At 39.5% G+C, this 14921-nt stretch overlaps 1 long non-coding RNA gene across 2 annotated transcripts in view; it reads right to left on the reverse strand.

Moving 5' to 3' along the window:
* Window positions 1-408: 408 nt before the first annotated feature.
* LOC113883443 overlaps window positions 409-14921 on the reverse strand; it is a 62141-nt gene continuing 47628 nt past the window's right edge. For both annotated transcript variants that reach the window (XR_003508642.1, XR_003508643.1), the window contains exon 4: window positions 409-771. This is a non-coding gene — a long non-coding RNA (uncharacterized LOC113883443). The remainder of the gene's footprint in view (window positions 772-14921) is intronic.

Here is a 14921-nt window from a genome sequence, read left to right on the forward strand (position 1 = left end):
GGGTCAAGAAAACCCCCTGAAGGAGGAAATGGCAACCCACTCCAGGGTTCTTGCCTGGAGAATCCCATGGACAGAGGAGCCTGGCAGGCTACAGTCCATGGGTCGCAAGAGTCAGACACGACTTAGCAACTGAGCATGGGCACACGACAGAAACTGCATGGCTCAGACATCCAAAGTCATTGCCCAAGACCCCTTGTTTCACCATTGCATCCATATAACCAAACTTGGCATATGGCAAGCCTTTGAAAAATTATTTGTCCATGTTAATCTCTCTCTCTCTCTCATTCTCTCTCCCCTATAAACTGTCAAGATTTTTTTTTTTAACTTAGCTTTATGGTTCAGTAGAATGGATTCAGTAAGTCTTGGAGACAATGCCCTTCATGGAATGTTTCACTAGCACCAGGACACTTCATCAAAACAGGGCTCATTTTATTTTCCACCAGTAAGTAACTGCAAACAGAAATGGCTCTCCACTTCTCCAATGAGCAATGGTCCTCTGGGAGACTTGACATTCTCCATTTAATTACCAATAACAGTTAGATGATTTCCTCTGGGTGTTACTGTGTCTCAGTCGGGAAAGTCACTCACACAAACAAGAGGAGGAGGTGTGTTCACTGTTCCCAAGGCTGCTCACCCACACCATCAAATCAAACAAAAGGAATTTTACTTTCGGTCTTCTTTTGCTCTCATACCATCACATCTCCTCCTTCTGAAAAAAGTTTCAGTTCATTTGGCTCCGGATTACCTCAAAAGAATGAGTCCTTTTCCAGCCTGTGGAGAGATACCAAGAAAACAGCTACATATTTAAAACAAAGCATTTTACCTATGTCAGCCCTTTCCAAAGTTTGTCAGTAACGCCAGACCAGCGTGAACCTGGAATGAGACATACACCAGTCTCAGGGCAACCGGGGAAGAAACTGGTGAACATCATGAGTTATAATCTTCCAAGGTCCCAGCCACTCCTTGGAGGCTCAAATAGCCCCCTTCCTTAGCATGGTGTGATTTTATTAATAGTTCTATTAATCTCCCTCAACTGCTGGGGAGATCCCAGACTTAGATCTTGGGAGGCTCCCAGGCAATTATTCAATAACTGATTCACTCTGGCTCCTGAGGAATGTTAGTTCTCATGCAGCATAATCTGGTTTCTGCAAAATAAGACCAATCATCTCTTCATCTCTTATTTGTTTTTACAGTGGTGCTCTGAGGAGAAATTTTGGTGAGATGAGTAACTGGGTCGTGTTGCACAGTCACTCAGTCGTGTCCAACACTTTGAGACCCCAGGGACTGCAGCATTCCAGTCTTCCCTGTCCTTCACTATCTCCTGGAGTTTGCTAAAACTCATGGCCCCTTGTATATAGAGGTCAGGGTTTATATACAGAGATCAAGGTTTCTCAACCTTGACACTTTGGACGCTTAGGGGAGGATGATTCTTTTGCTGGGAAAGATGGAAGGGAAAGGAAAAGGGGGAAGCAGAGGATGAGATGGTTAGATAGTATCAGTGACTCGATGGATGTGAATTTGAGCAAACTCTGGGATTTGGTGAAGGACATGAGGAGCCTGGTGTGCTGCAGTCCACGGGGGTGCAAAGAGTCAGATATGACTTACAGACTGAATAACAATAACACAACAGTTCTTTTGGTGGGGGCTGTCCTGTACATGGTAAAAGGCTTTGCAGCATTCATGGCCTCCACCTTCTAGATAACAGTAGCAGATCCACAACCCCACGTGGTGGCCTTGCCTTTCAAACCAAGCTCATCTATAGCTACCCCTCCAGGCTCCAATGCCTAGCCTACCCTGGTTCACTATGTTCTAACCCCACTGTCCGACCTTTAAACTTGTTCCCAAATGTATATTTGCTGCCCCTCTGGCTGAAAGGTTCTTCTCCCAGGTCTGCACATGGCTCCTTCCTATCACCCAGATCTCAACTCAAATCATCACCTCCTTAGAAAGGTCTTCCCCAATCGACCTTCCTAAAGCAGCCTGTCTTCCACTCTCCACCCTATATTCCATATATCATTGCCCAGTTTGTTTCCTTCATAGCATTTACTAGGACTTGAAATCATCATATTCATTTGTTTGGTCTGCGGTATTTTCCTAGACTATAAGCCATGAGAGACCGTGGTCCATCCTGCTCTCCTCTGCATCCCCAGTGCCTACCTAGGGATTGCGTATAGTAGGCATTCAATAAATAGTTATTAACAAATGACTCAATGAATGAATAAGTAAGATTAGAACCTAAGTCTGCAAGGACTTTACAGGATTCCTTCCAAGAGCCCAACAGAATTGGATTTCAAGAGAGAAATTATCTATCATGAGAAACCATTCCGGGTTAAGAATATATTTCCTGCATTCAGATACCGACTCTGCCATTCATCAACTGTGTGACCTCAGGCAAGTTGCTAAGTTCTCCAACTCTCTGTTTTTTTTTTATTAATTTTTAAATTGGAGTATAATTGTTTTACAACGTTGTGTTAGCTTCTGATGTACAACAATGTGAATCAGCTATATGTATACATATATCCCCTCCCTCTTCTTTCTGTTTTCTTGTCAATAAAATGGGAATAATAATGGTCTCTTCCTCTAGGACTGTCTCAAGTATTAATCGAGATAATAAACATAAAACTCTGAGTGGTATTTTATACTTAAATATAAAAACTCACAGAGTAATCACTTCATGGGGAAAAGATGGGGAAACAGTGGAAACAGTGTCACACTTTATTTTGGGGGGCTCAAAAATCACTGCAGATGGTGATTGCAGCCATGAAATTAAAAGATGCTTACTCCTTGGAAGGAAAGTTATGACCAACCTCAACAGCATATTCAGAAGCAGAGACATTACTTTGTCAACAAAGGTCCGTCTAGTCAAGGCTATGGTTTTTCCAGTGGTCATGCATGGATGTGAGAGTTGGACTGTGCAGAAAGCTGAGCACCGAAGAATTGATGCTTTTGAACTGTGGTGTTGGAGAAGACTCTTGAGAGTCCCTTGGACTGCAAGGAGATCCAACCAGTCCATTCTGAAGGAGATCAGCCCTGGGATTTCTTTGGAAGGAATGATGCTAAAGCTGAAACTCCAGTACTTTGGCCACCTCATGCGAAGAGTTGACTCATTGGAAAATACTCTGATGCTGGGAGGGATTGGGGACAGGAGGAGAAGGGGACGACAGAGGATGAGATGGCTGGATGGCATCACTGACTCGATGGACATGAGTCTGAGTGAACTCCGGGAGTTGGTGATGGACAGGGAGACCTGGCGTGCTGAGATTCATGGGGTCGCAAGGAGTCGGACACGACTGAGCAACTGAACTGAACTGAACCGAAGTACTGTGTGGCCGGTGTGTGCTGTTGTTGTGGTATGGTGTTTTTACCAATCAAGAATTTTTCAAAATGATGACAACCACTGCAGTATACAAGATTCCAGTGCCTCCCCATAAATCTACTTTGAAAGAGGAAAAGCAGCCCCACAGAACTTTCTACCAGGAACTTTTCCCCTAAAGCTATTCCTTCTAGTTAAATCTGACTTTATCTTGGGCCCCAGCAGAAAACTACTTACATCGTAGTAACCTTTAATAGACCAAAACAATATAATTGGCACCTCCTAGCATTCTCTTCTCCAGGGTGAATAATTCGAATGCCTTGAATGACTCGTTGCTTTTCCCTCTTTCTGATCTTTTATATTTATTGTTCTCAGCTTGGAAACAGATCCAAAAGAAGGAGGAGCGCTGCTGTTGTCTTGGTAACTGTGAAGGGATGGACAACCAAGTTTGGATGAAACAAGAGAAGTTGAGCTGTTTTTGTTTTTTCATTTTTCTTTCTGATCAAAAACATCTCTTTGTTTTGAAACAGAGACACGTGGCTGACACTGTCCTTTTTGTATATTGCCTCCTGATCTCCCCCTTTCTCAATCCTCAATGGGAAGGGAGAATTATCAAACCATTTGATGGGAGAAAGTGCTTGATGACACCTCAGTTTATCGCCACTTTTAAGGCTTAGTTTTGTATTCATCCTACAAGGCACATAACCTCTCTTCCTAGTTTCTCTTTTGGTTTACATTACAAACAGTTGGGCCCCTACCTATTCCCTAGCTAAACATATTAACTCCTAAAGATCAGGAATCATGTTTGTTCCTTATATTTTTTAAAAAATCATTTTTAATTACACAAATAAAATAACACCATACAATAACTTCAACAATCTATATGCATACCCACTACATGCCACCACTAATTCCACATCATCAACACACACGTTAATTTTTGTTGACATAAACAGAATTATATCATATGCACTGTTTTCAAAGTTGCTTTGTGTGCATCACGTAACCCAGATATTAATAGTATGGTCCCTGTCTCCTTTCATTTTTGTTATCATTTCCAACCCTTTATTTTCAGATTTTATGTATATATTTTTGCCTTGGCTTTTCTCTTATAAATAGCATGTAGATAATGTTAATTTAATAATGTATAATAATTTAAAATAATGCTATTTTAACCAAGCAGAGTGACAATTTAATAGAATGATAAGAGCATAGCCTTAAGCACCAAAGAGCTTGGGTTTAAGCCTGGATTCTGACTTTAAGCAAATGGCTAAGTCTTTCTTAAGCTTCAGTTTTCACATCTTTAATGGGAGAGTAAAAATAGAACCCACCAAGCAGAATTTGGGCAAACTCAGGGAGACAGGGAAGGACAAGGTCCATGGGACCACATAGTCGGACACAACTTAGTGACTGAACAACAACAAAGGAAATTTCACATGCTTTGTGGTTAGGAGTACACACTGAAGCAGCACCTCAGGAGGGCAATACAAGAAAAATATAAAAATTGAAGAGTATATATACCTTCTTTAACTTGAAGTGATTTTTTAAAATTTTATTTATATTTTGAGATAATTTTAAGAAATAATAGTTGTAATAATATTGTAAATTATAGCTGTAAGAAATAGTACACAGGGACTTCCCTGATGGTCCAGTGGCTAAGACTCTGTGCTCCCAATTCAAGGGGCTCAGGTTCGATCCCTGATCAGGGAACTAGATTCTACATGCCACAATTAAGAGTTTGTATGTCACAACTGAAAGATCACTCATGTCACAACTAAGACACGGTGCAGCCAAAGAAATAAAGAAATAGTACACAGAGATCCTATGTAATCTCTATTCGGTTTCCCCATTGATAACACTTTGAAAAGCTACATAGTACAATATCGCAGTTAAGATATTGACAAAGACTCCATCCATTCATCTTATACAGATTTCCCACTTGTACTTATTTGCGTGTGTATTTAGTCTATATATATTTAGTGTATATATACGCATGTATATATGTGTGTGTATTTAGTCCTATAAAATTTTACCACATTCAGGTTCATATATCCACCACCACAGTCAAAACAATGAACAGCTCCGTCACCAAAAGAATTATTATCTTTGCTTTTTCAAAAAATATTTATTTATTTGGCTGGGCCGGGTCTTAGTTGCAGCATGTGGGATCCAGTTCTCTAATCAGGGATCAAACTTGGGCCCCAGCACTGGGAGCACAGAGTCCCAGTCCCAGGACCATCAGGGAAACCCCTCTCTGCTTTTGTATGAATAAAAATAATATTCAAGTTTCTTAGATTTGATGATATTTGTAGTATTAACCAGCTTTTTTCCCCCTTTGCCTTTTTATAACCACTCCCACCTACCTCCCACCCTCTACCCACCCTACCCCCATCCCATCCCTAAACCACTGTAATCACTAATCTGTCTGTAAAGGGAATGATACATTATGTAGTCTTTTAGGATTGGCTCTTTTCATTCAACATAATTCCTTAGTTACATCCAAGATGTAATGTGTACCAATATCCTTTTTTATTGCTGATATGTGCCTTGGTTTGGAATGCAAAGCAAACCACCGTTGGCTTATTCATTTACCTGTTGAAAGACATCTGGGCTGTTTTTAATCTAGCAATGCAAAAATCTGGAAATGCATCCCTCAGATACAATAGTAAAGAAACAAAAGAAACCCAAAATTCATCAGTGAGGACCTGGTTAAACAAACTGCATTAGTTCACCATAATGTATATGTATCTTTGTAGAGATAATCCTTACATTTAACTGATAGAAGAATAAATCTAGTATTTTTTTATGTGCTCTTTTAAGTGTTACTGACAGCAAGGGAGATGGAGAGACAGTGTTTTCGTGTTTCTAATAATACCATTCTATAAATTCTATATTCATGTCCAATATTTCTCTCTCTCATATTGCATTGGCCAGGTTCTCACTAGAATTGTAATTATCAGTAGCTAAAGCAGGCATCCATGTGTTGCTTAATGACAATGTTTCTAAAGATTCACCATTAAGTATATTTCCTGTATACTTATGTGAATATTCCTTCTATTTCTAGAGTTTTTGATCATGAAAAGATGTTGCATTTTAGCAAATGTCTTCCCAGTATCCAATGAATGATTTTCTCCTCTAATCAGTACATACAGTAAGTTATATTGATAGTAACATTCATCCCCAAACTTGAATTTCTCAAATAAATCTTGGTTAATCAAGATGAACTTTTAAAATATACCATTAGATTCAATTTTCTAGTTTATTTTTTATAGTTTTTACCTCTATATTCATAAGTGATATCAGCCCATAATTGCATTTTCTTGTCTTGATAGGATAGCCTTACAAAATAAGATTGGAGGGTCCCCATATTTCTTCTATGTTCTAAAATATGTCAGTGAGCTCTTCCCTGACACTTGGCAGAACTTGCCTGTGTGCTCAGTCACTTTCAGTCATTTCAGTCACTCAGGTGTGTCTGACTCTTTGCAACCCCATGGACTGCAGCACGCCAGACCTCCCTGTCCATCACCAACCCCCGGAGCTTGCTCAAACTCATGTCCACTGAGTTGGTGATGCCATCCAACCATCTCATCATCCTCTGTCATCCCTTTCTCTTCCTGTCTTCAATATTTCTCAGCATCAAGGTGTTTTCCAATGAGTCAGTTCTTCGCATCAGGTGGCCAAAGTTTTGGAGCTTCAGATTCAGCATGAATCCTTCCAGTGAATATTCAGGGTTGATTTCCTTTAGGATTGACTGATTTGATCTCTTTGCAGTCCAAGGGACTCTCAAGAGTCTTCTCCAACACCACAGTTCAAAAGCATCAATTCTTTGGTGCTCAGCCTTCTTTATGGTCCAACTCTCACATCCGTACATGACTACTGGAAAAAGCATAGCTTTGATTAGATGGACCTTTGTAGGCAAAGTAATGTCTCTGCTTTTTAATATGCTGTCTAGGTTGGCCATAGCTTTTTTTTCCAAGAAGCAAGCATCTTTTAATTTCATGGCTGCAGTCACCATTTTCAGTGATTTTGGAGCCCAAGTCACTTTGTGTGAAAGTCACTCAGTCATGTCGGATTCACCTTTGTGACCCCATGGACTATACAGTCCATGGAATTCTCCAGGCCAGAATACTGGAGTGGGTAGCCTTTCCCTTCTCCAGGGGATCTTCCCAACCCAGGAATTAAACCCAGATCTCCTTCATTGCAGGTGGATTCTTTACCAGCTGAGCTACTCTTTGCAACCCCATGAACTGTAGCCCACCAGGTTCCTCTGTCCATGGGATTCTCCAGGTGAGAATACTGAAGTGGCTTGTGATGCCCTCCTCCAGGGGATCGGAATTCCCAACCCAAGGATTAAACCCGTGTCCCCTGCATTTCCTGCATTGCAAGTGGATTCCTTACCTGCTGAGCCATCAGGGAAGCCCCAGAACTTGCCTATATAACTACAAAGGACTTGTGTCCAAGATGATAAGGAGGGAGAGCTGGTTGGTAGATGGACCTCTAACTATCTTTTCTATTTTAGTGGGTGTTTCTGTTGGTCTTCTTGGGCCAATTTTTGAGAATTTATATTTTTCCCCGAGATTTTTAGCCCATTCATCTATGTTTTCAAATGAGTTGATATAAAGTTATATAGTTGAATAGTTATATAGTTGAATAGTTGATATAAAGATATATAGTTATATAGTTGAATCATATCAAACATGCATTCAACATATGTGAATTCAACTATACATGCCCCAATTTTTTTATTTTTTAAAGAAAAGAGGGAGCCTGATAGTTTAAACTGTGTGGACAATACCTCTGGTTATTCTAATTATAGAGGCTATGCCTCACCTGATAATGATGTGACTCTACTGTTCATGCAGCCAGTCTGTTTCTACATTTGAGTATTTCCCCACTCCAAGCATGATTCTACAGGTTAAAGGTATTTTTTTAAGTTATTTACTTATTTTTGGTTACACTGGTTCTTTGTTGCTATGCACAGGCTTTCTCTGGTTGTAGCAAGTGGGAAGTACTCTCTAGGTGCCACATGCAGGTTTCTCACTGTAGTGGCTTCACTTATTGGGGAGCACGGGCTCTAAGCAGCAGGCTTCAGCAGTTGTGGCTCATGGGCTTAGTTGCTTTGCAGCATGTGGAATCTTCCTGGACCAGAGATCAAACCCATGTTCTCTGCATTGGCAGGTGAGTTCTTAACCACTGGACCAACAGGGAAGTCCAAAGGCGTTTTTCATATAAGTTGGCCACTAATCAAATAAGCAGGGATGAGATTCAAAAGTGAGGAAAAATATTAGATTTTTGCAAAAGCATATCTGTCTCCAATATGAGCACAACTTACAAAAAAAAATGTTAATGACAATTTTTGTTACATGCAGTTTTTATCTCACCTCCTGACTTCTGTAAAGCTGCTATACAAAGTAGTCTCCTAATTTTAAAAACCTCCCCTGTATCCATCCTGCATCTTTCCTAACACTGTGTGTGTTCTCTCTCTTTGCCGTGATCATACTTTCAGAAAGTTTGTGTGGTTTTTTCAGTCTTTCAAAAAATCTAGCTTTGGGTTTTCCTGATCATCTCAACTGTTTGTTTGTTTTTTTTTTTTCTTGTTTCATTTGTTTCTGCTTTCATTTTTTATTAACTTGATACATCTGTTTTATATGTAGGTTCATTTTGGCTTTGTTTTCTTGCCCACTTCTGATGGAGTGTAGTTTAAGATTTCAAAGGGAAATAGCAGTCCATCAGTTTCACATCTTGGAATCTATCCTAGAGGAGGATTCACACATTTGTACATTTGTCCAAAGAGAAAATATAAAAATTTTCTTTTCATACTATTGTTTATAACAAAAAAAGAAGAAAACCTAAAAGTACATCAATATGAATATAACTTACTAAACTATGCTATATGGAAACTATGGAATAGCACATAGCAGATAAAAAGAGAAGGAGAGTTTTGCGAATGCTGCTTTATTTTTTTCCCTCTAAATACCTATCCAGTTGTCTTTAAGGTTTTCTTTGAATAATATGACTTTTCTCCCCCACTTGGAAATGCTATCCTCATAATATACTAAATCTTCATCTGTTCTTAGATCTATATTTCCATACTTCAGTCAATGCCATAGAGCTATCAATCTATTTCTCTTGTCTATATATTGCTGTTATAAATTTTATTGCTTTATAATGTATTTTAATACATGATGGAACAGGTTATTTCTCATTACACTTCTTTTAGAGAATGTTCCTGGTAATTGCCACAAGTTTCAAGAAAAAACACTATTGAAATTCTGATTGAAGTTGCATTGAATTTATAGATTTCTTTAGTGAAAATTGACATCTTTACAATTTTGAGTCTTCCTATCCAAGTGCAAGGTTTGACACTCCATTAATTCAAATCTCTTCTTTTATGGCCCTCAATAGAGGTTTATAGTTTTATTCATATGGATCCTTCACATTGCTTGTTAAGTTTATCTGTAGATATTTTATGAGCATTGTCTCACAAGTATATGGAAACAGGTATATCCCAAACTAAACTTTTAATCTACCTCCTGAAATCTGTTCCTTCACCAGGTCATCCCCAGTGCTAATTAAGGCACGTGTATTCACCTGTTGCAACTGTCAGGCATCTGAGTCTCCCTCAACCTCACATCCAACTCATGACCAAGTCTAACCATTCTATTTCTAAAATATATCACAAACCTGCTGACTTCTCTTTACACTATCACTCTCTTTGTCCAAGCCCCGCCACCATCTTTACTCATTTCAATGACTTCAAAACTGCTTTCTCCATGTCCTCTCCTTTCTTCCTCCAATCCATTCTTTTCATGGCAGCACTTTTTTAAAGGTAAACTCATCATATCACTCTCATGCTTAAAAATCTACAATGGCTTTGCATTGCACTTACTGCAATTCAATGTCTTTAGCAAGACCAACAAAGTCCTAAATGATCTGGTCCCTAACCAGCTCTTTGGCCAGATATCCCACCACTCTGCTTCTGAGCCATTGGACTAACTGCAGTTCTTCAAATTATTGATTGTGGTTGATATATTATTATTTCTAATTCTTCACTTCATCCATGTAAGAGAATTATATAACTTTGTCCCATTGATATTGGACTTGCCATGTGATTCACTTTGGCCAATGGAATGCAAGTATATGATGCAAACAGAGGCTTTAAGTGAGGGCATGGTTTGGCTTGTCCCCCTGCAAGTTGACAGAACAGTACACTGTGATTAGCTGCTGGTCGCAGATTGAGAGACAAGTGCAGCAGATCTGAGCCCATCCCTTACACTAAAATTGTTTTGTCCTAAGCAACCTGAATACCCTTGAGCAGAACAATTTGCTGTTTCAAGCCACTAAGATTTTGGGATTGTTACACAGCATTCATCACAGCAATAATACATTAATGCACTAAGTTCTTTCCTATATCCAGGACTTGATATAGGATATAAGTTCCTATATCAGGGACTTTGCTTAATGTATGTTCTTCTCTAGACTATAAGCCTCACGATGGTTAAATCTGTGTCTATTCTGTGTACCTCTGTAAAGACAGGGCCTAGTATAATACTCACTATGTGGTAGTGGCTAAATAAATACTCATGAAATAAATTATCAGAGGTATTACAGATACCATCCTTGATGTCATTAAACTTTGTAACACTGTTTTAGGTATTTAATTGGTTTATCTGTCCTATTACCAATAATTTGACTGAACTCCCCTATTGTTCCTAATCACTTTTAAGTTGATTCTTTTGGGTTGTCTGTAACTAAAGTCATGTCATGTAATTGTCATCTGTTAAATCATGGTCCCTATAAACCATACCTTCCAGTATTTACACACTTGTGTAGTCAGTCCATTGCCCTTGATTCTGGGCAAGGCCTGTGATCTGTTTTGTTTGTTTGTTTGTTTGTTTTTGATGCTTTTTATCTTTATTGACATATAAATACTGTGAATGTAGGGAAACATGTTTATAAAATACCAAAATGCTATAAATTAATAAAGCAATAATTAGGTCCCAAAAGAGATACCAGATCAGATCAGATCAGTTGCTCAGTCGTGTCCAACTCTTTGTGACCCCATGAATCGCAGCACGCCAGGCCTCCCTGTCCATCACCAACTCCTAGAGTTCACTCAGACTCATGTCCATCAAGTCAGTGATGCCATCCAGCCATCTCATCCTCTGGCGTCCCCTTCTCCTCCTGCCCCCAATCCCTCCCAGCATCAGAGTCTTTTCCAATGAGTCAACTCTTCATGTGAGGCGGCCAAAGTACTGGAGTTTCAGCTTTAGCATCATTCCTTCCAAAGAAATCCCAGGGCTGATCTCCTTTAGAATGGACTGGTTGGACCTCCTTGCAGTCCAAGGGACTCTCAAGAGTCTTCTCCAACACCACAGTTTAAAAGCATCAATTCTTCGGCGCTCAGCCTTCTTCACAGTCCAACTCTCACATCCATACATGACTACTGGAAAAACCATAGCCTTGACTAGACGAGCCTTTGTTGGCAAAGTAACGTCTCTGCTTTTGAATATGCTATCTAGGTTGGTCATAACTTTCCTTCCAAGGAGTAAGCGTCTTTTAATTTCATGGCTGCAGTCACCATCTGTAGTGATTTTGGAGCCCAGAAAAATAAAGTCTGACACTGTTTCCACTGTTTCCCCATCTACTTCCCATGAAGTGATGGGACCAGATGCCATGATCTTCGTTTTCTGAATGTTGAGCTTTAAGCCAACTTTTTCACTTTTCACTTTCACTTTCATCAAGAGGCTTTTGAGTTCCTCTTCACTTTCTGCCATAAGGGTGGTGTCAGCTGCATATCTGAGGTTACTGATAATTCTCCCGGCAATCTTGATTCCAGCTTGTGTTTCTTCCAATCCAGTGTTTCTCATGATGTACTCTGCATATAAGTTAAATAAACAGGGTGACAATATACAGCCTTGACGTACTCCTTTTCCTATTGGGAACCAGTCTGTTGTTCCATGTCCAGTTCTAACTGTTGCTTCCTGACCTGCATACAAATTTCTCAAGAGGCAGATCAGGTGGTCTGGTATTCCCATTTCTTTCAGAATTTTCCAGTTTATTGTGAACCACACAGTCAAAGGCTTTGGCATAGTCAATAAAGCAAAATGGATGTTTTTCTGGAACTCTCTTGCTTTTTCCATGATCCAGCGGATGTTGGCAATTTGATCTCTGGTTCCTCTGCCTTTTCTAAAACCAGCTTGAACATTGGGAAGTTCACCGTTCACATATTGCTGAAGCCTGGCTTGGAGAATTTTAAGCATTACTTTACTAGCGTGTGAGATGAGTGCAATTGTACGGTAGTTTGAGCATTCTTTGGCATTGCCTTTCTTTGGGAATGGAATGAAAACTGACCTTTTCCAGTCCTGTGGCCACTGCTGAGTTTTCCAAATTTGCTGGTATATAGAGTGCAGCACTTTCATAGCATCATCTTTCAGGATTTGAATAGCTCAACTGGAATTCTATCACCTCCACTAGCTTTGTTAGAAAGTGATGCTTTCTAAGGCCCACTTGACTTCACATTCCATGATGTCTGGCTCTAGGTCAGTGATCACACCATCATGATTATCTGGGTCATGAAGATCTTTTTTGTACAGTTCTTCTGTGTATTCTTGCCATCTCTTCTTAATATCTTCTGCATCTGTTAGGTCCATACCATTTCTGTTCTTTATCGAGCCCATCTTTGCATGAAATGTTGCTTTGGTATCTCTCATTTTCTTGAAGAGATCTCTAGTCTTTCCCATTCTGTTGTTTTCCTCTATTTCTTTGCATTGATCGCTGAAGAAGGCTTTCTTATCTCTTCTTGCTATTCTTTGGAACTCTGCATTCAGATGCTTATATCTTTCCTTTTCTCCTTTGCTTTTCGCTTCTCTTCTTTTCACAGCTGTTTGTAAGGCCTCCCCAGACAGCCATTAAAAACTGTAACTTAAACACATAAATGTTTTGCTAAAGATTCATTTGGAAATTAGTCCATTTTACTTTCTTTTTTTTAATTTATTTTTAATTGGAGGTTAATTGCATTACAATGTTGTGTTGGTTTCTGCTGTACAATAACGTGAATCAGCTCTAAGTTATGAGCTGCTTTTAATCAATAGACTATAGGGGAAGTGACACTGGGCCAAGATTTAAGGAAGCCTAGAAGATTCTACTTTCATGTATTTGAGAGCTCACACCCATCTTGTAAGAATCTGGTTCATCTGTTGGAGAGATCACATGGAAAGGCCAGGGAGAGAGACACACATGGTTGCAGGTGGAGGGAGGGTGTGGAGAAAGGGAGGAGCCACCACAATCGGCAGAATTTTGAACAAATGAAATGGTTGTTGTCCTAGGCCACTGAGTCTTGGGGTAGTTTGTACACATCAATAGATCACTGAAACATCTGTAAATTACAAGTTTGTGTCCTCAGTTAAAATTGCTGTGTTACTTGATGTGCTGTGCTTAGTCACTCAGTTATGTCCAACTCTTTGTGACCCCATGGACTGTAGCATGCCAGGCTCCTCTGTCCATGCAGATTCTCCAGGCAAGAACACTGGGGTGGGTTGCCATGCCCTCCTCCAGGGGATCTTCCTGATCCAGGGGACCAGACCCATATCTCCTGCATTGCAGGAGGATTCTTTACCAGCTGAGCTACCAAGGAAGTCCATGTTACTTTATACACCTATCTAAATATATTGACTAGGGCTTCTCAGGTGTCTCAGTGATAAAGAATCCGCCTGCCAATGCAGGAGATGTGGGTATAGTCCCTGGGTCAGGAAGATCCCATGGAGAAAGAAACAGCAATCCACTCCAGTATTCTTGCCTGGGAAATCCCATGGACAGAGAAGCCTGGTGAGCTACAGTCCATGGGTCACATGACTGAGTGACTAAACAACAGTAAATGTATCAGCTAGTCTTTGATCCCATTTTGTGATCCATCCAAAAATACATCATAAATTGCAGTATTTGCTTAGGAAAATAAATTCAGAGAAAAAACGCATCAAGCTATTCATATTGGTTATTTCAAGAGTGTGTATTATGGAGGAAGAGGCTTTCAACTTTCATTATATTTTTCTGTAATGTTTGAATTTTATATCACAACATGCATTATTTGCCTCATTTTACTCCTTACTTTAGAGGAAATTTTTTAACATCTCACAATTATGTGAACACTGGCTTGCTTTCTTTTTGCTATAGGTGTAAATGTGTACCAGTTTTACTTATTTTATGTTAAGTATATGTATCTTTATTGTTATGCAACCAAATGTTTAAAAATCAGCATTGGATTTTCAAATGTATTGATTATCTATTTTTCATTTATCTAAATTAAGTATTTTTTATCCTTTGATCTGTTAACCTAATATTTATGGTCATTAGGTTATATATCAAATGATCCATGTATTACTGATTGTCCTGGTAAAAGAAAAATCTTAATACAGTAGGGGATCTGCCATAGGAGAATTCCATGAAGAAGGATTGGGGTTTGAGAGAGAAGCAGATCAGCGTCCCCAAGCTCCTTCCAATTGGCCCAATAGACAAGGAGTCTACATATTCAGAGCATAAGCACTTTCTGAATTCTTCAAATAAAAACCCATGTCACACCAAATGCCTTTTAATCACAATCCACATTCAC

The sequence above is a fragment of the Bos indicus x Bos taurus genome, chromosome 25 (genome assembly GCF_003369695.1).
Source record: "Bos indicus x Bos taurus breed Angus x Brahman F1 hybrid chromosome 25, Bos_hybrid_MaternalHap_v2.0, whole genome shotgun sequence".
Lineage (NCBI taxonomy): Eukaryota > Metazoa > Chordata > Mammalia > Artiodactyla > Bovidae > Bos > Bos indicus x Bos taurus.